The 23408-nt window shown below is 43.1% G+C and overlaps 1 long non-coding RNA gene across 1 annotated transcript in view; it reads left to right on the forward strand.

Moving 5' to 3' along the window:
- The window catches only part of LOC134935662 (uncharacterized), a 141289-nt gene extending 138598 nt beyond the window's left edge, over positions 1–2691 (forward strand). Inside the window, exon 3 of the long non-coding RNA XR_010180321.1 lies at positions 1653–2691. This is a non-coding gene — a long non-coding RNA (uncharacterized LOC134935662). The remainder of the gene's footprint in view (positions 1–1652) is intronic.
- The last annotated feature ends 20717 nt before the right edge of the window (positions 2692–23408 follow it).

The following is a 23408-nucleotide window of genomic DNA, read 5'->3' on the forward strand; positions in this document are numbered from 1 at the left end:
CAAAGGACACACATCACGAATTCACATGCATACACACTTAAAAAAAGGAGCAAGTGAAAAAAAAGCCCCAATTGGTGTTTTTGTCCAGCTCTGAATGGATTTCTCATTATGGAAACTGAAGGCATTGCTTTATGCAGGGTGTCAACTAGAGAAGACTAGTTTCCATTTTACAAAACACTATGGGTTGGATGTAATGGCGCCCAAGTTTGCCGGAAGTGCAGGATGCCGGGCGAACATTTTTTGAAAGCAACAGGCATGGTTTTACTTTGTAAATGACTGCCACTTTATAAAAAATGTCCGAGTTCAGCCGGCATCTTGACACCTCCGGCAAACTCGGACGCCATTACATTCCGCCATATATATATATATGGGATGCAGTAACGTGACCGGCGGTCGGGAGACCACCGCTCACTATAACGACGCTGGAATCTCGCCCGATGGAAAGTCCGGCAGTCAGCATGCCTACTGAGATGGGCTATTCCCACTCATGGGTGTCCAAGGGGCTTCGTTGCACTTGCCCCCCCCCCCCTTCCCGGCAAACTATACACCGAGATCCCGGCATCAATATGCTGACCAGCGGTATCCTATACCCAACCCATATATATATATATAATACACCTTATACAGTGCACTCTTTTACACAACTTGCTGTACTATTTTTGTGTATTTTACCAAACTATATTCTAAAGCAACAAGCCTACTTAAGATGAACATATCCCACAAGTATTAATATCATAAGTTATTTAGAGAGTTTTATTTTTTTTCTGGTTCATGTATCCTGATTGTGAAGTGGCACCCTCCTGGAGCAAGGATTTCTCAATCAGCTACTCGAAAGCGGGTCAATTATTAGCTCTTAATGATAATTAACATTTATAATCTCATGTGTGTTTGTGTGTTCTTTCTGATTCTGATTGAACCTGAATAAGGCACTCTGTAATCAGACATGAGTGTTCCCCAGTGTATTGAGGGACTCCTGGTTTATATCAATCAATGACATGCACTATGAACTGGACAGTTTTTCTTTTAAAGCTGATTTATAGGACCATATGTAATAGGCTTCGATTTGCATGCAGGTCCTGGGCTCCTGGCATGATTTTGGTGAGATAGCCGCAAGATTTAATGCATCAATTAATTTTAAAGCAACAACAAGCTGGTTTTCACGTTGGGACCAGAACATATTATTTGGGTCATAGTATATGTTGCTTTTACCTGTCAGTGTGCTAGGAATTAACACAAACACCATTTATTTTTAAACAGGAAGTAACATTATGCAATTTCTAAAAATGCTAAATTATTAATTTAACCTGTGTTATGTACACTACAATTTCTACACAGGAAGTGTTCAAATAACCCTTTCAGTGTGTTTGTTGTAACATGTCTTTGTACTACTGGTTCTAGGTAACCATGTAGGTGAGAGGTACTATAGCATTGTATCTATTATCAGAATCCCATTCCCCTTCAAAAGTGATAAGATTACTTTCATTGAACCCCAAAATGTGACAACCCAATCATGTTCATTTTCAGGAACATATTCCTGGCTCTGGGGGAACTTAGTCTTGTGATTCTAAGACAATATGTATTGCCTTTGTGTCACCAATGTGTACAGATGGTAGTCATGAGAGAGCCTGTTATGGACTTATCTCACCTTCCAGGAGTGAATGGATGACCTTCCTGGAGTGAACGCATGACTCTCTGTGAGTGAACAGATGACCCTCTAAGCGTGAATAGACGATCTTCTGGGAGTGAAGAGACGATCTTCTGGGAGTGAACAGATGACCCTCTGAGAGTGAACAGACGATCTTCTGGGAGTGAACAGATGACCTTCAGGAGTGAATGAAAGACCTTCCTGGAGTGAACGGATGACCTTCTGGGAGTGAATGCATGACCCTCTGTGAGTGAACAGATGACCCTCTGAGAATGAACAGACGATCTTCTGGGAGTGAACAGATGACCCTCTGAGCGTGAACAGACTATCTTCTGGAAGTGAACGGATGACCTTCAGGAAGTGAACGAAAGACCTTCCCGGAGTGAACGGATGACCCTCTGAAAGTGAACAGATGACCTTCTACAGGGGATACACACGGTGCAATTCTGCCTAGGTGGCAGATTTGCACTATGCGATTTCCCTTGATCACCCAAGAACCAAACGCCACCGTTAATCACTATACACACGGTACGATTTTGGATCTGGTCAGTTTTGACTATACAGTGTACTAGGTTATACACTTTATAGTCAAAATTAGACTGCCAGCACGGTCTATTTTTACTTGCGATGCCGACCCTGCGGGAGTGCGCATCTGCATCGCAAGTTGTATACACACGGTGCGATATGTGGACCTTTGATCACTTTCTATGGTCAGCAGAGAGCTTTGATGATAACATTATGTGTAGGATGTTAATTATTTTGCCATCCTACTCAATATCTATGCAGACCAGGCTGGTGCTGATTATGGCTCACTAGTTGTTTTCTAGTACAGTATTAGTGATGTCTACTGATTAGGAATTTTAAGAGAGGGACTCACTCATAAATAAATAACAATAAGACAGTCATCATCAGCAATTTTATTTTATTTTTTACCCTAGAACCGCTCAAACAGGAAGAAGTTGATGCTGATGACTACTGTACATTGCTTCTAAAGTAGAAACTTATAATGGTGACGGGCCTATTATTGTTCCTGATGCATCTACTGTATACATTGTTCATATCTAAAAAGATGTGTAACCTAAAAAATGATGTACTAAAACAAAATGCATTTTCGTTTGTTTCGAAGTATCATTCTGTCCAACTGAAAATGAAGGGCTTAATTCAGACCTGATCGCAAAAGCAAAATCTTACTCTAATGAGCAAAACCATGTGCAGTGCAGGTGGGGCAGATGTAACATGTGCAGAGAGAGTTAGATTTGGGTGGGTTATATTGTTTCTGTGCAGGGTAAATACTGTCTGCTTTATTTATACACTGCAATTTAGATTTCAATTTGAACACCCCACCCAAATCTAACTCTCTCTGCACATGTTACATCTGACCTCCTCCTGCACTGCACATGGTTTTGTCCATTAGAAAAATTTGTTGCTGTTGCGATCAGGTCTAAATTAGGGCCGAGGTCTTTAGGGCTTATTTATTAATTATCAGATTTTAGACCCAATAGTTATAATTCCTTATCACCACTTGGCAATAAAAAAGTAAGTATATACACCACCATGAAACACATAGTAATAGATTGAATTAAGCATGATGATTTGCAAGTATTGTGAGTACTGTACGAAAAGAAGTAATCTGTACACAGCGCCAATAGTAAAATGCAGCCTTGGTGCACCTATAAGTGACTCCTCACACGTCACAAGAATAACCAAATAGAGAACAATATGGTACACCAAATGGCGCTAATTACAGAATGTTCACACACAAAATGAATGAATTCCTTACATCAAAGAAAGAATATATATTAAGACTGAGTTCATCTGTTCCAATCCAGTCACGGGATTTATTCAGGTGCCAAAGCCAACAGTTGATATTATGCTTTAGGTTTCCAGCATATTTTTCTCACAACCACGGTGGATGGAAACCTTTTAAATATCCCGGAAATGACGTCATGAACTTTAAACCGGAACCGGAAGTCCGTGTAATGCGTTCCACGATGCGTTCCATTCAATGCAACCGCCGGAAATGCTATCCTTCCGTTCCATGCTGATATCCTCCGATACAGACAACCATCGTGAGCTGCCGGGCACTTCAGTTCCCTCTCCAGTGTCCATCAATATGTGCAAATAAGGTGCATAAAAACCGGAAATCAATGTCCTTACACAATATTCATATGAGTCCATATATCGAAAACCAAAAAATAAAAGAAACATAAAAGATGTATTAATAAAGATAATCTTTATAAAAATTAAAAATTAAAACAATTTATTATAAAAACCACTTAAGCTCAAACTCTGAATTAAGACCATTGGGAATTAGAGAATTTAATTTAAAAATCCATTTCATTTCTGATTTCGCCAAATTAATATCCAAATCACGATTTCTCCAACTAGGAGTAATTGCTTGAATACCAATAAATAATTTAAGATACTTTGGATTACACTGATGTACTTGTTTAAAATGCATAGAGACCGTATGTGTCTCTAGACCTTTTCTTATATTATAAGAATGTTCGGCAAGACGGGTCTTCAAATTCCTACTAGTCTTGCCGACATAGAATAGGTCACATGTGCAAGCTAAAATATAAATAACATTTTTGGTATTACACGTGATAAAATTGGATATGGTAAATTTTTCCCCATTAACCATGAATTCTTTCTGTTTACTAGGACCCTTTACCAGACGGCACATGGTACATAGTCCACATCTGTGGAAGCCATGACTTCTCGTACTTGTTCGTTTTGTGTCATTAATGGCACTATGTACCAGCCTATCCTTTATATTTTTAGCCCTCCGGTATGTAAAAACAGGTTTGTCAGGAATTTCCTTCCCTATAATAGGATCCTCTTTTAAAATTTTCCAATGTTTTTTAAAAATGGACTCGATTTCTTTGTGTTGAATGCTAAAATCACTGATAAAATTCCATGTTTGGAATCGCCTACCAATCCCCTGATCTTTTTTATTATTAACTAACAAAGTAGTCCTGTCTACTAACGATAGCCGTGTTTTTGAGCGTAAGAGATCCTCACTTTTGTACCCCTTTTCCAAAAATCTCTCGCTCATCTCAGCGATCTGTTCATCACAAACTGTGTCTTCCGTACAATTACGTTTAGCCCTTAGAAATTGGCCGTAGGGTATACCGTCCAGCCAATTCTTGTGATGTAGGCTACTCTTGTCTATATAGCTATTGGAATCCGTTTCCTTTCTGTATAGCTTAGTGAAAAGAGTATTGTTTTTAACATAAATACATAGATCTAAAAAATTAATAGCAGTTTTACTAATGGAGAAGGTAAGATTCACATTCCAATCATTAATATTCAGGCTCTCACAATATTCTCCAAGATTCTCGTCTGTTCCACTCCAGATAAACAAAATATCGTCTATAAAACGTCGCCAGGACACCAGACCCACCCCCAGCTGGTCGATCTTTGGCCGATGCAACTTCCTGTTACTGCGGTTCAGTGTGTCCGGAGCTCTGACCTGCTTCCCCATCTAGATCTGGGAGGGTAAATGCGTGGATGTGTGGCCCCATGTCTCAAACCCACAATAGTGGTTTATATGCTGTTTTATCTCTGTTGCTTGTGAGTGCTTTTTTATTAAAATAATCTTCTTTCAAATTGCTTGGCAATACTTGCACTATGTCCTTTTGTCTCTGGGATATTTAAAAGGTTTCCATCCACCGTGGTTGTGAGAAAAATATGCTGGAAACCTAAAGCATAATATCAACTGTTGGCTTTGGCACCTGAATAAATCCCGTGACTGGATTGGAACAGATGAACTCCGTCTTAATATATATTCTTTCTTTGATGTAAGGAATTCATTCATTTTGTGTGTGAACATTCTGTAAGTATTGTGAGTAACTACAGGAGGGAGATTCAGGCATATTCTGGTGCCTAAAAAATTAAACAAAATTACAGTAGACAGTTTCCAATGAAAAAATACTGCACATACGTAAGACAATATGCAAATGCTGTTTGCTGATAAGTATTAATAAAAGCATTCAAGGGCTGCTAATGTGATAACTTTACTTCTTGTTTTGTGGGGACTGGCCACTCCACTGCAATTACAGTGTCATCAGATGATGTATGTGCGAGCAGCCTTTGCTGGTGAGGGATCTCACAGAACCCTCTCCTGGATATGTTTAAAACTTTGTTGTTAGCTACAAGGGCCATCTGCTGCAGTGCACACACCCAGGGTCGCACTGGCCCACGGGGGAACAGGGGAAACCACCGGTGGGCCAAACTGCCTGAGGGCCCACTCCTTCCTCTAGGGATCAGGTTCCAGACTGTGCACCTGTATTAGGCATGGTAGGATTATATTGTGCATTTCAAGCCTCCGTGGAGGCTGGCCACACCCCCTTTGTAGGCTGGTCACACCCCTAAGTATGGGCCCCTATTTCTGCATTCCCCCAGTGGGCCCTTCATACCCAAGTCCGACGCTGCACACACCTGTGTGGTACTTAATATTTGTGGATATGTGCAAATATTCATGGTAAATATACCCCTTAGTCTTTAGCAGAATAAAATATGGAACCTCACTATTGCCAAATATATTTGTACTCAGGAATTCCCTCTTTGGAAAATAAATCCAACATTAAACTTAAAATAAAAATAATTTATGAGGAATTGCATAAAGTTCAAGTGCAGTATTTGCATATTGTCTTATGTGCAGTATTTATTGATTGGAAACTCTCTACTGTAATTATCTTTCACTTTTTAGGCACCAGAAAATGTATGCAGCGGTGTGCATGGGATAGACATCAATACAAATAAACAGTTTACGTACAATACAAATAGCCAACTACTCCATAATATATAGCATAAATACAAGACATTGCCGTAGTACTGAGCACTGGGGCAAGAAGAGCGAGCAAACGTGAGCCCGATTCTCCCTCCTGCAGTTACTCACAATCCGTGCATCTGCAATCATCGAGCTTAACTCAATCTATCACTATGTGTTTCATGGAGGAATATATACTAACGGGTTGGGAATTAAATGTCGGCTGTCGGGATGCCGACAGTCAGTAGACCGACAGCGGCATCCCAACAGTTGAAATCCCCAAATTAGGTGTTAAGGGGGTCTAACCCTCCCCCTACCCTAACCATCCCTTTTAGGTGCCTAACCCTAACCCTCCTCCTCCCGCAGCCTAGCCCTGACCCCTCCGGGTGGTGCCTAAGCCTCCCCTCACCCTAACTGTCTCCCCTCGTAACCCCCCACCTTCCCCCGCGCCCTGGTGATGCCTAATCCCAACCCCCCTCCCCACACCCTAAACTTAACCCTCCTCCCCCGCACCCTAACCCTAAAGGTGCATACACACGGTGCAATGTGTGTTTACGATTTTGACTATATAGTCAAAATCGTAAGAAAAGTTAGCACATATCGCACTGTGTGTATAAAGCTTGCGATACCGATGCACACTCCCGTGGGGTCAATATCGCAAGAAAAAGTAGACTGTGCAGGCAAGGCAATTCTCACTATATTGTGTACAATCTCATTTCTAGTATAGTCAAAATTGTATATAGTCAAAATCGCAAGTAAATATAGTCAAAATTGGTGGTTCTGGGCTCCAGGGAGTTAGTCATAATCTCACCGTGTGCATGCACCTTTAGTCCCCTGGGGGTCACCTAAGCCTAACCCCCCCATCCCCAGCGTAGTAATTACCCTGGCCGATGTGTTAACGTTTGGGATTCCGATGGTATGGATTCCTGCATCTGTGTTCTATCCCTTTTCAGGATTCTGGCGTTGGTATTGCGTTGTGTATCGGGATTCCGGCGCTGGTATCTTGTGCACCGGGATCCCGACCATTGGGCTGGTAACCGCATCCCATACTAACAATGCTGGTAGGTGTAAATGTGCAGGAACCCATTGCAAATTATAATCAATTAGATTTTATCTGCCTGGTGCAATTTACATAATGAAAGCCAAAATGTAATCGGGCACTATGGTTTAGGAACATGTTTGTGCTTTACAACAACTTTAGAAAATGTTAATAGCCTGCGTGATAAAACTGGGTGCAGTTTTCTTTGATGCTAGTTGTCATAAGCTTGGCTATATGGGGGCATATGTAATAGGGTCCGAGTTTGCCAGAGGTGGGGAATTCCGGCCGATAGCAGACGTATTTTAAAACGCCATTCATTAACCAGCTTGGTATTACCTTGCAAATGATTGCTGCTTTAAAAAAACGTCCAAGACCGGCCAACATCCACCAAACTCGGACCCTATTACATATGTCCCATTATTCCGGTTGTGTCTATTTACATGCTGAAACAAATTGGGAGAGATGCATCAACCTGTGATAGATAAATTACAGAATCTGTTTAGTTGCTATGGGCAACTTCTCGTTATCTCTCTCCAAGGCTTGATACATCTCCCCCATTGCATGAAAGGTGAACATGAGGGTTAATGCATATACTGGGAGAAATTGCTTATTATGTATATCCATTAAGCAACCTTGATGCATGTAAGTATCACAACACAAGCATTTCCCCTTGGTGTCCTGACTTAAACAAGCTGTGAAGAGCATCCTTCTGCCATTCCTGCTACTGTGGTGAACTGGCTGTCACTGGAGGCCAGGAAACCTGATCCCAAGTCATCAAGGCCGGTGCATTAAGCTACAGTCAGAGATTTGCTGTTCGACATAATGATTCTGTAATTCCTCTTAGCTGTGATGAGTTTTGACAGCGTGTTTTAGAAGCTGATGCCTGGGTAACCAAACACCTTACCTCTTGATCTGTTTGCCACTTAGGCCTAATGGACTTCTTTTGCATGAACACTGCAGAACTTGACTTCAATTAAAGGCAACATCAATATCCAGGTCCCCAAGAGGAGCAAAAGGGAAGAGGAGGGAAAATGTTTTGGATTAAAACAAAAAAGAGAGAGAGAGAGAGAGAGAGAGAGAGAGAGAGAGAAAGAGGAGAAGTGTAGGAGGAGGAAATATCATTGTGTTCATGAGATAGAGAATAATATAAAAATCACAACAGGATATCACGGGTCTGATGTCTAATGATCTCTGTTACACAAGGCAGGGATGAAAGACAGAAGTGTAGGTGTTAAATAGAAATAAAACAGGATACTTGCCCATGCAAATCTTATATTAGAAAGTATATTTAGCTGTTAAAGCCATAACCAATTTTTTTTTAAAGGGCCAGTACACATACAGAGTAGTCGTCGCCATATCACAGACACATTACACAGATACAGTATATGCCCATCAGCTATGACATTAAGATCACCTGCCTACTAATGTGTAGATTCCCCTTGTGCCACCATAACAGCTCTGACTCATTGAGGCATAACCTTCACAAAACCTCGGAAGGTGTCCTGTCGTATCTGGCACAAAAATTTTAGCGGCATAACCTTTAAGTCATGTAAGTTGGGACGTGGGGCCTCAATGGCTTGGACTTGTTTTTCCAGCACATCCCATAGATGCTTGATCAGACTGAGATCTGGGGAATTTGGAGGCCAAGTCAACTCCATGAACTCTTTGTCATATTCATCAAACCAATCCTGAACAAGATTTGTAGTGTGGCAGGGCGCATTATACTACAATAGGTGTTCTTCATCTGCAACGATGTTTATGAAGGCGGTACATGTCAAAACCACATTAATGCTAGTAGCCAAGGTCACCCAGCAGACCTTTGCCAGGCCAGGGCATCACACTGTATCCTCCGGCTTGCCTTCTTCCCATAGTGCATCCTGGTGTCATCTCGTCCCCAGGTAAATGGGACACATGCACCCGGCCGTCCACATGATGTAAATTAAATGTGATTCATCAGACCTTGCCACCTTCTTCCATTGCTTCACGGTCCAGTTTTGATGCTCATGTACCCATTGTAAGTGCTTTCAGTGATGGACAGGCATCAGAATGGGCACTCTGGTCGGTCTGCAGTTACTGTGTCCCATATGCAGCAAGCTGTGATGCACTGTGTTCTCACACCTTTATATCACAGACAGCATTAATGTTTTCAGCAATCTATACTACATTAGCTCTACTGTGGGATGTGATCAGATGACTAGCATTTGCTACCCATGCGTATCAATGAGCCTTTGTTGCCCATGATCCTGTCGCTGATTAACTGGTTGTCCTTGCATGCGCCATTTTAGTAGGTACTAACCACTGCATACCGGAATTACGCCACAAGACCTGCCATTTTGGAGATGCTCTGACTCAGTCTTCTAGGCGTCAAAGTAACTCAGATCCCTTCTCTTGCCCATTTCTACTGCTTCCACCACATCAAGTTCAAGAACTGACTGTTGTCTGATGCCTTATATACAGTATGCCACCCTTGACAGGTGCCATTGTACTGAGATAGTCAAAGTTATTCACTTTACCTGTCAGTGGTTTTAATGTTATGACTGATGGGTGTAGCTGCCATAGTGAAAACCTGGCAACTGGCATTACACAGCCCTGGCAACGATCATGACATCCATCCCAGAGCATGAAACCCCTGGCAACCAGCATGGATCCCAGAGCATGAAACCCTTGTCAACCAGCATGGATCCCAGAGCATGTAACCCTTGGCAACCAGCATGGATCCCAGAGCATGAAACCCCTGGCAACCAGCATGACACCTAGCGCATGAAACCCTTGGCAAAGAGCAGGTAATTTAAAAGTAATTAGAAGCTTTACTGTAGGACATAATGTATCAAGGGCATTGCGGTGTGGGTGGCATAATATTGTGCAAGGGGCATTACTGTATGGGGCTTAATATGGTGGATTTTTTTTTTCCTGTGGTGGCCGTGATCTGTTGGTGCAGGGTCAAAAACTGGTGTGTAAGGTAGTGTTTTCAGGCGAGACCACGCCCATTTTAGCGAGACCACACCCATTTTAGCGAGGCCACGCTCAGTTGTTGGGAGCGTGCACGCAAATTTATATTTTTTATATGTATGGGGGGTGTCGCATTTTTTTAATGTCAATGGGCTGGGGGGGGGGGGGCGCATTTTTAAATCTCGCACTGGGAGCCAAATTGGCTAGAAGCAGCCCTGGAGCAGCGACTGGGAGAAGTGGAAGATAGTCCTCTGTTCTGCACTGAGCCTACGTCTCTCCATAGAGATCAATAAACTCAATGTGGTATCTGCTTCTCCTGCATGTGACAGAACATTATAGACGTGAGATGGATAGAAAGATGGCTGTGTGCACAAACTCTATATCATTTTTCTTTTTTGTTGTGAAAGAATGTATTGATTTTCCCCACTCCCAGCACCTTCTCACAGAAAAATGTAACAAATAGATTGATGCTGTGCAGCATTTCAGTAACTGCTGCTCAGGGATGAAGACCACTTTTCAAAGACTATGGAATCCCTAAATCAAGTAAAATATGTCAGAAAGCGATGCGTGTTTCCACATCTTTCATCCCTTTCTGTTTCTGGCCGGTGGTTGTATTGTGTGTGCATTCTTCCATCATGTTCAGACTAGAGTAGAGGGAGAGCATTGTAATAAGATGAATCATTACATCGAGATCGTTGGCATTGAGAGGAGGGCCCTAGCCTCAAAGAGGGGCTTACCCGTCATTGGGTACTGGAAGATCACAATGGTGCCTGTACCCACACACATTTAGCAATGCGCATCTATGGTACTGACTTTTTCCCTAACACCCCTGGATATGTTAAATGTAATACCTCAATATTACATATAGGGATGCCCTGTTCTTTGAGAAAGTCCAAAGGAGATGAAACGCATCATCAGCCCCAGTTTATAAGCACTTAGCTGTTTTGGATTCTTTGGGGGGAAATCAAATGTTTGAAAAGTCAGTTGGGTTTCTTTTTTTTTACCTGTCTATTAGATAGGAAAAAACAGACACTCAACTGACTTTTCAAACAATTGAATATCCCCCTTTGTATCTGAACATTCCCACCCTCGCTCCTGTTTTTTCTTTTGACAGCTTTATTTGTTTGGCTTTAAAGAACGACAGTCCAGTGTCTATCTTGCTGCATTTCTTCTTAAGATGCGCTTCTCTTCAATCAGGGGGGGTCTGTACAGACCACCTCCTCTCTCACACTGGGGCAGATGTATTAAGCCTAGAGAAATTATAAAGCAGTAATAAGCACAAAGTGATAACGCACCAGCCACTCAGATCTGGTGCCCACACACGGTGCGACTCTCGCATGCTATTTGATCTTTTTAGTTCAAATAGTATCGCGTCTAGTTCAAATCACGCCATGTGTATTGTCCCTTGCGATGCGATGCACAGTCCCGTCTGGTTCGTATCTCAAGGCAAAGTAGTATGTGCAGGCAGGTATTTTTGTACTACATTGCATATGGGGGGTCATTCAGAGTTGATCGCACGTAGTAACTTTTTGCTGCTCGTGCGATCAACTTGGCGCCGCCTAAGGGGGAGTGTATTTTAGCATAGCAGGGCTGTGATCGTTTGTACAGCCCTGCTATGCTAAAAAGGTTTCCTGCAAAACAAGACCACCCCTGCAGCTACTTACCCAGTGTGACGGATCCAGCGATGAAGGTCCCGGCTGTGACATCAGAAATCCGCCCTCCAAACGCCTGGACACGCCTGTGTTCGCCTTACCATGCCCGGGAAATGATGAGTAGACGCCCCGATCCTCCTTCCCGCTGTCAATCTTCTTGCGATCGGGCCTGCGATCACTTTTTTCGGTCCAGGTGGTAATCAAGCCCATGATCTCAGTGCTGTGAGGCAATAACGCTAACCATTACGCCGTCCATGCTACGTAACAGCTTTCAATACATCGTCAAGGATGATTTCTGCCTACTGGAATCAGTCCTTTTGCATATGTTATTGGTACGGGAGTCGGATATCTCTTATACATTATTGTTGTTGTTTGAGCAATTGTCATTTTGTTAGACTTTATTGAATTAGTCAAGTCACTATATGGGGGAGATGTACTAAACCTTGGTAAGTGATAAAGTGGAGAGAGATAAAGTACCAGTCAATCAGCTCCTAACTGAACCCTCCCAAGCCAACCCCAGACCCTCCCTGTATACCTGCAGGCTGTCCCGATGGTCGCGATGTTCCGATGGTCGCGATGTTCTCAATCGATCTTTCAATGTTTAAGAATTATTTTTTAAAAATATTTTTTATCCTTTTTTTTAACTAAAATCATTTGGGATAGGGTTAAATTCATGTTCTTCACCTAGTTCACTCATAAAAAAAAGACAATTTCGGAGCGGTTTTCGGCGAAATAAATCGTCAGTTAAGTGATTAAACAAAATGCTGCAACAACCAAATGAATAGGATAGGTAAGGATAGGATCTTTACAACAGGATCGGGAACCATATAGCGTGTGCAGCACGTCAGATCCAATCCTCCCGATCTAACCATTGCAGGAGCATTGGAATCCATTTAGCTTACTGACATTTCTGCATACACACTTTCCAAGTATTGGGCCAATCAGCCAGATTGTGTGTACCCAGCTTTGCACAGCACTTTCCAGAGAATATAGCGGGTGATTCAGAGCTGATTGTAGATGTGCTAAAAATAGCACATCTACTATCACAATCTCTGACATGTGAGGGGATGCCCAGCACAGGGCTAGTCCGCCCCGCATGCCAAGCCCTACACCTGCCGCAGAAGTGCAAAAGCATTGCACGGTGGCGATGCTTTTGCACCTGGCGAGTAGCTCCCTGCCTCCACGCAGGCGGCTCCCTCGCCATGTATTGGGTTGCAGCGGCTGCGTGTGACATCACGCAGCCACCACGGTCCGCCCCAGCAACGATCCTGATACGCCTGCGTTGTCCTAACCACGCCCCCCCAACGCCGCTGACACGCTTCCCCAATGCCGCCGACACGTCCGCAACCGCTTCTGCCTGTCAATCAGGCAGAGGCGATTGCACCAGTGAGATGCTTTCGCACACACCACACCAGAGACCAGACTGCGAACGCTTCCGCTGCAGCATTCCTGTCTTAATCATCTCCATTGAATTACTCAATCTGGTGCCTGCCCCCTAGAGGTTACAGTCTGAATCCTGGCCACAACTGAACCCAGCTCTATGAGGCAGCAGTATTACATACTGTGAAATCATGACCCTTATTTCATTCAGAACAAATAAAAGCCTGAAGACAGTACAAAGCTGTAAATAAGGCATGATGCATTCTAATTAGTCATTTGTTGTTTTATCATGCCTGTTAGTCACCAGATCACAGAGAAACAAGAAAAATATATTCTTATAAAATGTGTTGCTTTATTCACTGTGCAGCCCAGGTGTAGGAAAATAAATTGTTTAAAAAAAGGTTTAAAGGGAGTCTAAACACATTTGGCCTTAAAAGCTATTGAGAGACTAGCAGTAAATGCAAATATTCCAGAACAAATTTAAAAGCAGACTTTGAATACAAATTAGCCGAAAGCACATGGGATAACCTAGGCAGCGTCTATGCTCATATAGGTAATTCAGGCACAATTTGGCCACTCGGCAAGATGAATTATATCATAGCAGAGTGTGATGAAGCTACATGAAACCTAATAAACCCTTACATTTCAGCAGGTTTCTGCAGCGCAAAGAAATGATAAACACACTAACTGCTCTCCATTTCCTTTATCATATAGAATCATGTATTGATGATGAGCTGTTACATAGGCATAGACTTTTTTTTTGTGTGTGTGTGTGTATGTATATATATATATATATATAAAGGAATGGGATACCCAATAGCGCTAAATGTGAGTCTAAATCACCACCTCTAGGAGAACCTCCTGTTAGCCAAGGTTAAAAAACAACATCAAATGCACCGATCTCAGGGCGCTAGATTAATGGTATTGTTCACGTACTTAATTGCAGTGGTATACAATGAAAGTTTCAAATACATTTTATTGTAAAATCAAGTAAAATGTATTCATAAAAATACAATAAAACATCAAGAGCATCGATAAGGTTTCACAAAGCTGTGTCTTCGGATTTTTCCGGTTTTACATTCAGTTTCTTTGTTGGTATAGATTCACTGAGTGACACAAATGCAGAAAGAGACTGATCCAATGCGTTTCGTCCCTTAATGGGACTTCTTCAGGGGTACAGAAATCAGACAATGAGGTGGGAATAACTTGATAAACCGTCTACACCTAAAATTGTACCAGTTGAGGTAGGTATATACAACCAGGTTATATCTGGTGTATTAGATTGCAACGCAATATGGCTTCATATCGTGGCGTGATGGATTATATCTCAACAATGGTCTTAGTATGACCAATGGTAAATGAACAAATATCTATCACTGAACTGTTGTGGATGATGATCAACTTCAGCATATAGAGCACTGGGCATAATATGCATAAAAATGATGATGTGTTCCTCTCAGAGTCCAGAGAGAGAGCGAGAGAGAGAGAGAGAGAATGCATATATGTATGAATATACACGGTCGAGTCACATTATTATGACCACCTCCTACGTTGGCAGTGGATAGTCCATGAAGTATGTTACGTGTCATGCATTGGCTTGGTGGGTTTATAAGGTGTGCGATAGGCCGTCTGCACCGATGACGTGCAGTCAGGTGAGGCAGAGCCTTTTCTGTCATACTCCAGTATATAAAGCAGAGTTTTTACTGTATAAAGTATATGAAAATAATAAGACTATATTATAAATGTCTTCTTTGTATTATTCTAATCATTTCATCAAAACTCTGGAGTTAAAAGTCTATGCAATATGAGGCACTGCCTCCCCTGCCTATCTTTTACTGCTGCACCTTTGTATAATGCCCACATGTATATATGGGTATGGGTCGTTGGATAGACACAACTTAGGTTGACAGTCATTAGGTCGACCATGGAAGGTCGACATGCATTAGGTCGACAGGGACAATAGGTCGACATGGTCATTAGGTCGACATGTACTAGGTCGACAGGTCAAAAGGTTGGTTATTGCACTGAGGCCACACACCACTGGCAACACCCGCTGTCCCGCACTGTGTGGGGTCTGACTGGCTACCCGCCCACCATGTGAATCACCCGCACCGCACCTCCACTCAGCTACCTCTCACATATAACTGGGTAGCGCTGCAGCTTGTCTGCCCCACCTCCCTGCTCCCCCTCCTCTCCCCCTGTCTTCTGGGAGAGATGATGTCTCTCCCAGGCCACCCCCCGACCATCCACAGTGCCCTGCGCTGCGAAGACCCGCAGCGTAGGATTGGAAGGACAAGAGAAAGATGTGTAAAAGGGGGACTGCCTGTGTAATGTTTAATAGGGGGCTCTGCCTGGAGTAATGTGTAAAAGGGGGGCTCTGCCTGGCGTAATGTGTAAAAGGGGACTCTGCCTGGTGTAATGAGTAAAAGGGGATTCTGACGGGCATAATGTATACAGGGGGACTCTGCCTGCTGCAATGTGTAAAAGGGAGCTCTACGTGCGAGTAATGTGTAAAAGGGGGGCTCTGCCTGGCGTAATGTGTAAAAGTGGACTCTGCCTGGTGTAATGAGTAAAAGGGGATTCTGCTGGGCATAATGTGTAAAAGGGGACTCTGCCTGCTGTAATGTGTAAATGGGGGACTCTGTCTGCCGTAATGTATAATAGGGGGTTCTACCTGGAGTAATATGTAAATGGGAGGCTCTGTCTGACGTAATGCTTAAAAGGGGGCTCTTCTGGCACAATGTGTAAAAGGATGCTAGATCTGGTGTAATGGGTGCCTGGTGTAATGTCTATAAGGAGCTCTACCTGGTGTAATGTGTATAAGTGGCACTACTGTGTGGAGTAATTTGAATAATGGAGACTACTGTGTGGTGTAATATGAATTGGTATTATCCTGTGACCACGCCTCTTCCTCATGAAGCCATGCCCTATATATATTGCACACGCATTCAGCGCACTGATCCAATTTTTTAATATGAGGGGGGGGAGCCAATTCTCTTTCTGGCACAGGGAACCAAAATGTCTAGTTACGCCTCTGTTCAGCTTTTGGGCTAAGGGTGGCAGTATTTCTGAAACAGCGCAGTTTGTGAGCTGTTCGCATGCTGCTGTGGTGAAGGTGTATCATGACTGGACAAATAGCACCATTGCGAATAACCAACGTGGAAACTGCAGAGCACCACGTGCCATGATTGTGAGAGGTGAATGTCGGATACGAAGGTGCGTGAGGGCGACCGACACACTACAGTGGAACAGCTCTCCGTCAAAATGAACCTGCACACGGCGATTACTCTGGCTATTAGCTGGTGATAATGATAATGCTAATCGACTATATATATATATATATATATATATATATATATATAAAATCAGGGATGCGTGGTGAGGTACAGTAAATGGCTAAGGAGGTACTGGCTAGTACCAGGACCAGATTTACACACAATATGAGCCAAAGAGTTCATGTGGGCAATATACAAAAGTATATAATGCTGGAAATTTGTTGAGTTTGGATCAGAGTCGTGCCGAAAAGATAGGCACTGCCTCACCTGCCATAGACTTTTTACTCCTTTCGAATCCCAACAGGAGAAGGTAAGTATACTTATCGCCCCATCCCCCTAACCCACCCTCACCGCAGCCTAAACCTAACCCTCCCCCTGCAACCTAACCCTCCCTGGGGCAAAAGGTGCCTAAACCTAGCACCCCTCCCCGCTGCCTAACCCTAACCCTTCCCCCGCAGCCTAAATCTATCCCATGTATAGGATATTGTGCCATGTAATTCCATGTAAAGAACAGTTCCATTCATGTAATTATGTTATGAGGATGGGGGTCAATATCATAATGTGAGGATGCTTATGGACGCAAATGGCAAGTCACAGGCTAAGATTTAGATGGTAGGAGGAGCAGGGTACCCCAGCAGCACAATATAATCATATTCTGCCATGGGTGGTGACAAGTTTGTGATGTCAAAAAAACCTCTAAATAAAACAAAGTTTATGCATGTAACTTGCTACATCTTCTGACATATACAGTAGTAGTGTTCTGTTTCCTATATAAGCTGTGTAATAAATATGTAAAAAATAATAATATTGAACAACCTGTGTTTGCTTCCTCATCACAACTAGTCAATATTATTTCTGGTTCATAGATCTTAGTAAATGAGTCCAATTACTCCTTTAAGTGTTGAGGGAATGGTATCATTTAATGTTTTGATCTTTCTCTCTTAAAAAAAGGCGTACCTGCAGATTAGTGATGTGCACCAGACATTTTGCGGGTTTTGTGTTTTGGTTTTGGATTCGGTTCCGCGGCCGTGCTTTGGATTCGGACGCATTTTGGCAAAACCTCCCTGAAAATTTTTTGTTGGATTCGGGTGTGTTTTGGATTCGTTTTTTTTTTTTTACAAAAAACCCTAAAAAACAGCTTAAATCATAGAATTTGGGGGTCATTTTGATCCCATAGTATTATTGACCTCAATAACCATAATTTACACTCATTTTCAGTCTATTCTGAACACCTCACAATATTATTTTTAGTCCTAAAATTTGCACCGAGGTCACTGGATGGCTAAGCTAAGCGACACAAGTGGCCGACACAAACACCTGGCCCATCTAGGAGTGGCACTGCAGTGTCAGGCAGGATGGCACTTCAAAAAAATAGTCCCCAAACAGCACATGATGCAAAGAAAAAAAGAGGCGCACCAAGGTCGCTGTGTGACTAAGCCCAAGTGGCCGACACAAACACCTGGCCCATCTAGGAGTGGCACTGCAGTGTCAGACAAGATGGCAGATTAAAAAAATTGTCCCCAAACAGCACATGATGCAAAGAAAAAAAGAGGCGCAATGAGGTAGCTGTGTGACTAAGCTAAGCGACCCAAGTGGCTGACACAAACACCTGGCCCATCTAGGAGTGGCACTGCAGTGTCAGACATGATGGCAGATTAAAAAAATTGTCCCCAAACAGCACATGATGCAAAGAAAAAAAGAGGCGCAATGAGGTAGCTGTGTGACTAAGCTAAGCGACCCAAGTGGCCGACACAAACACCTGGCCCATCTAGGAGTGGCATTGCAGTGTCAGACAGGATGGCACTTCAAAAAAATAGTCCCCAAACAGCACATGATGCAAAGAAAAAAAGAGGCGCACCAAGGTCGCTGTGTGACTAAGCTAAGCGACACAAGTGGCTCTCCTTGGGGATTTGTGATATAGAAGAATGCACAGTTCTTTGCTGTGCTTTTGTCAGCTTAAGTCTTTTGATTTTTCTAGCGAGAGGATGAGTGCTTCCATCCTCATGTGAATCTGAACCACTAGCCATGAACATAGGCCAGGGCCTCAGCCGTTACGTGTCGTAAATGGCATATTGGCAAGTTTACGCTTCTCATCAGACGCTTTCAATTTTGATTTTTGGGTCATTTTACTGAACTTTTGTTTTTTGGATTTTACATGCTCTCTACTATGACATTGGGCATCGGCCTTGGCAGACGACGTTGATGGCATTTCATCGTCTCGGCCATGACTAGTGGCAGCAGCTTCAGCACGAGGAGGAAGTGGATCTTGATCTTTCCCTATTTTAACCTCCACATTTTTCTTCTCCATTTTTTAATGTGTGGAATTATATGCCAGTATCAATAGCAATGGCCTACTACTATATATACTGCGCACAACTAAAATGCACCACAGGTATAGAATGTAGATGGATAGTATACTTGACGACACAGAGGTAGGTACAGCAGTGGCCTTCCGTACCGTACTGCTACATATGCTGGTGGTCACTGTGTCAGCAAACTGCAAAACTAAAATGCACCACAGGTATAGAATGTAGATGGATAGTATACTTGACGACACAGAGGTAGGTACAGCAGTGGCCTTCCGTACCGTACTGCTATATATACTGGTGGTCACTGTGACAGCAAACTGCAAAACTAAAATGCACCACAGGTATAGAATGTAGATGGATAGTATACTTGACGACACAGAGGTAGGTACAGCAGTGGCCTTCCGTACCGTACTGCTATATATGCTGGTGGTCACTGTGTCAGCAAACTGCAAAACTAAAATGCACCACAGGTATAGAATGTAGATGGATAGTATACTTGACAACACAGAGGTAGGTACAGCAGTGGCCTTCTGTACCATACTGCTATATATACTGGTGGTCACTGTGTCAGCAAATTGAAAAACTAAAATGCACCACAGGTATAGAATGTAGATGGATAGTATACTTGACGACACAGAGGTAGGTACAGCAGTGGCCTACTGTACCGTAATGCTATATATTATATACTGGTGGTCAGCAAACTATGCAAAACTGAAATGCACCACAGGTATGGATGGATAGTATACTTGACGACACAGAGGTAGGTACAGCAGTGGCCTACTATACCGTAATGCTATATATTATATACTGGTGGTCAGCAAACTGTGCAAAACTGAAATGCACCACAGGTATGGATGGATAGTATACTTGACGACACAGAGGTAGGTACAGCAGTGGCCTTCTGTACCGTACTCCTATATATTATATACTGGTGGTCAGCAAAACTCTGCACTGTACTCCTCCTATATAATATACTGGTGGTCCCCAGTGCCCACAATAAAGCAGTGTGAGCACAGATATATGGAGCACACTGAGCACAGATATGGAGTGTTTTTCAGGCAGACAACGTATACTGATGGTCACTGGTCAGCAAAACTCTGCACTGTACTCCTCCTATATAATATACTGGTGGTCCCCAGTGCCCACAATAAAGCAGTGTGAGCACAGATATATGCAGCACACTGAGCACAGATATGGAGTGTTTTTCAGGCAGACAACGTATACTGGTGGTCACTGGTCAGCAAAACTCTGCACTGTACTCCTCCCATATAATACAGCTGCTCCCCAGTCCCCACAATTAAGCAGTGTGAGCACAGATATATGCAGCACACTGAGCACAGATATGGAGTGTTTTTCAGGCAGACAACGTATACTGGTGGTCACTGTCAGCAAAACTCTGCACTGTACTCCTGCTATATAATACAGCTGCTCCCCAGTCCCCACAATTAAGCAGTGTGAGCACAGATATATGCAGCACACTGAGCACAGATAAGGAGCGTTTTTTTCATGCAGAGAACGGATAAAACTGGTGGTCACTGATCAGCAAAACTCTGCACTGTACTCCTCCTATATTAATATACAGCTGCTCCCCAGTCCCCACAATTAAGCAATAAGTAAAGCAAGCACAAATATTTGCATCAACAATACACGGAGAGGACGCCAGCCACGTCCTCTCCCTAACATTTCCAATGAACGAGTGAAAATGGCGGCGACGCGCGGCTGCTTATATAGAATCCGAATCTCGCGAGAATCTGACAGCGGGATGATGACGTTCGGGCGCGCTCGGGTTAACCGAGCCATACAGGAGAATCCTAGTATGCCTCGGACCTGTGTAAAAAGGGTGAAGTTCGGGGGGGTTCGGTTTCCGAGAAACCGAACCCGCTCATCACTACTGCAGATCAGTTTTTTTTTACGCAGACGCAAGTGCTGTTGTACAGGAACTTGCATATCTTGACAGAACTAGGTATTTTTTTTTTTCTACAAGGTATTGTTGCTGGCTAAGAATATTTTATATTCCACTTATATTATGCTATTTGTTCCTGATATTTACCATTGTTACAGTATATGCATATATGTCCTTTTTTGTGTCTACAATTTCTGATTTAAATAATTTTGTCTATTGTTATATTGGTGGCTGGATGCTTCAATGTAAAAAATGCGGCCAAACTTTCAAAAATGTAGTTTTCGGAGGTTTGGCCACTAACCTTGAATGAATCAAGCTCTGGAATGCGATAGATTCCGGAGCTTGGACCTGATGGGTAGCGCAGTCTTCAGACGACGTTACTCAATAGAAGCCTATGGGTTTCTCTCTGCAATTCTCCCTGAGTGGCGTACAATCGGATCCCTCCAAGCACACCCCACGGCAGGTCCGTCACTAGAAAAATGTGCAGCCAGGCTCCCGGGTCCAAATACCGCAAAGGACAGCTCTTACCTCCTTGTTCATGCATACGGTATTAGTAAACGCCAATACGCATGCGGTGAGTGGCGGGATGACTGCTGCATCCTGTCTTTGGAGTGGTGTGGGAGAGCTGTACACCCTCACACATTTTGTGTGCCACCTCGGTTGGTGGCCCCATTTGGCACCATATGGGAGCTGTTTCAGTGTTATATCTCTGGAGTTTTCTCCCTCCCTTCTCTGGTTGTTTTCCTCTTCCTTTTTCCCTGTCTTCCTTCCCTGGATATGTAATGCATGATTGCACAATGCTTCAAGATGTTGTACTACTGTATTTGCTCTGATATTTTCCGCCCCTCTTGGTTAAAGTCCTACCTTTAATAGTTAAGGATTTAAATCCCCCCAATAAGAGAATGTTGGCTTTGCGCTATTTAAAAAAAAACAAAAAAAAAACAAGCCCCATATTGTAGCCATTCAAGAAACACACGTTGAGGCCGCCTCTCCTCCTAGATTCTCAGATTGTAATTTCCCCTAATGGTATACTGCTAATGGCCCTCATAAAAGGCTGGGTTGGCGATCCTGGTGCCTCACACTTCTGATTTTAGTATTGCTAATCAACACGTGGATAAAAATGGCCGCTACTTAATTTTGATTGCTAAATTGGATAACCAGGATGTGATACTAGTGTCCCTATAAATCCCTAATATGAAACTAGAGGCCTTTTGTAGGAAGTTTTGTACTATTTTATGAAAATATAGAAAGTGGGCTCTGCTGATTTTAGGGGATTTTAATCCTGCTCTGGGCAAATCCTTTCCTACTGTAAGATTGCAGCCTAATCCTCTTTAGGACTATTTTCATGCCTTTTAATAGGGTTTTTATGGAATAAGACTTATTTGATGTATGGAAGGCTAAGAACCCATCAGTCTGGGACTTCACATTTTATTCTTATGTCTATAAATCATATTCCCGGATCGATTTGACTGTCTTTGATAAGTGGACCTTACAGCAGATTAAGAAGGCTTTAACTTTGCCCATGGCATGGTCCGATTACTCGCCCGACTTGGATAATTAGCCCCTGTAAAATGCCGCCTAGACTATGGCACCTCAGTAACTATTTACTGTCCAAACTCAAATCCAAGCAAGCTCGACTCTACAAACTAGAAAGGTTTCTGGAAACCAATCACCCAATCAGGAGGACACTACAATCTTTCATTTTTGGTGGTCACTGAAGGCTGTGGCATGAGTCACCATGATAAAGTCAGCGGCTCTCCTTAAGAAGCTCAGTCATCATCGACAATTACAACAGGAAGTACATATAGGTGATGTGAAAGGATACAGTTAAAATGAAATACTAAGACGGGAATCCTGAACGACGGCAATAAGGCCGGCATCAAAATCCCGATGGAGGTTATTATAGAGGGACATGCCGGTGTCCTGCCGTGGTTCTGTGTGTGTTTTGCAGGGACGGGAAGGTTATGGTTAGGTACCTGGGAGGGGAGGGGGGGGGGGGTTAAGCACTGTCAATGGGAGGTTAGGGTTGGGCACCAAGCAGGGACAGTTAGGTTTAGGCAGCGGGTGAGGGAGTGTTAGGGTACAGCACCACCTGGGAAGGATAGGGTTGGAGTAGGGGGCAGGGGAGACTTAGGGTACTTGCTGGGGGGTTGTCAGGATTTGATGGTCGCTGTAGGTATTTGGATTACTGGCATCCTGTTCATCGGGTTATCATACTGAAGGTATCCAGTCTATAGATCTACACTAAAAAGGTCTACAGTCAATAGGTCGACCACTAATGGTCGACATGCATTAGGTCATCAGGGTGAAAAGGTCAACAGTCAAAAGGTCGACAGTCAATGATTACAGGGTCCAAAGGTCGACAGGGTCAAAAGGCCGACTTTTTAAAAAGGATTTTTTTTTTTTGGCGGCATTTACTATAGTAGCCTTGTGGCGATTGAAGCGGAGCAAGCCACCGTGCCCGAAGTGAGCCCGCGAGGGG

The sequence above is a fragment of the Pseudophryne corroboree genome, chromosome 6 (assembly GCF_028390025.1).
Source record: "Pseudophryne corroboree isolate aPseCor3 chromosome 6, aPseCor3.hap2, whole genome shotgun sequence".
NCBI lineage: Eukaryota > Metazoa > Chordata > Amphibia > Anura > Myobatrachidae > Pseudophryne > Pseudophryne corroboree.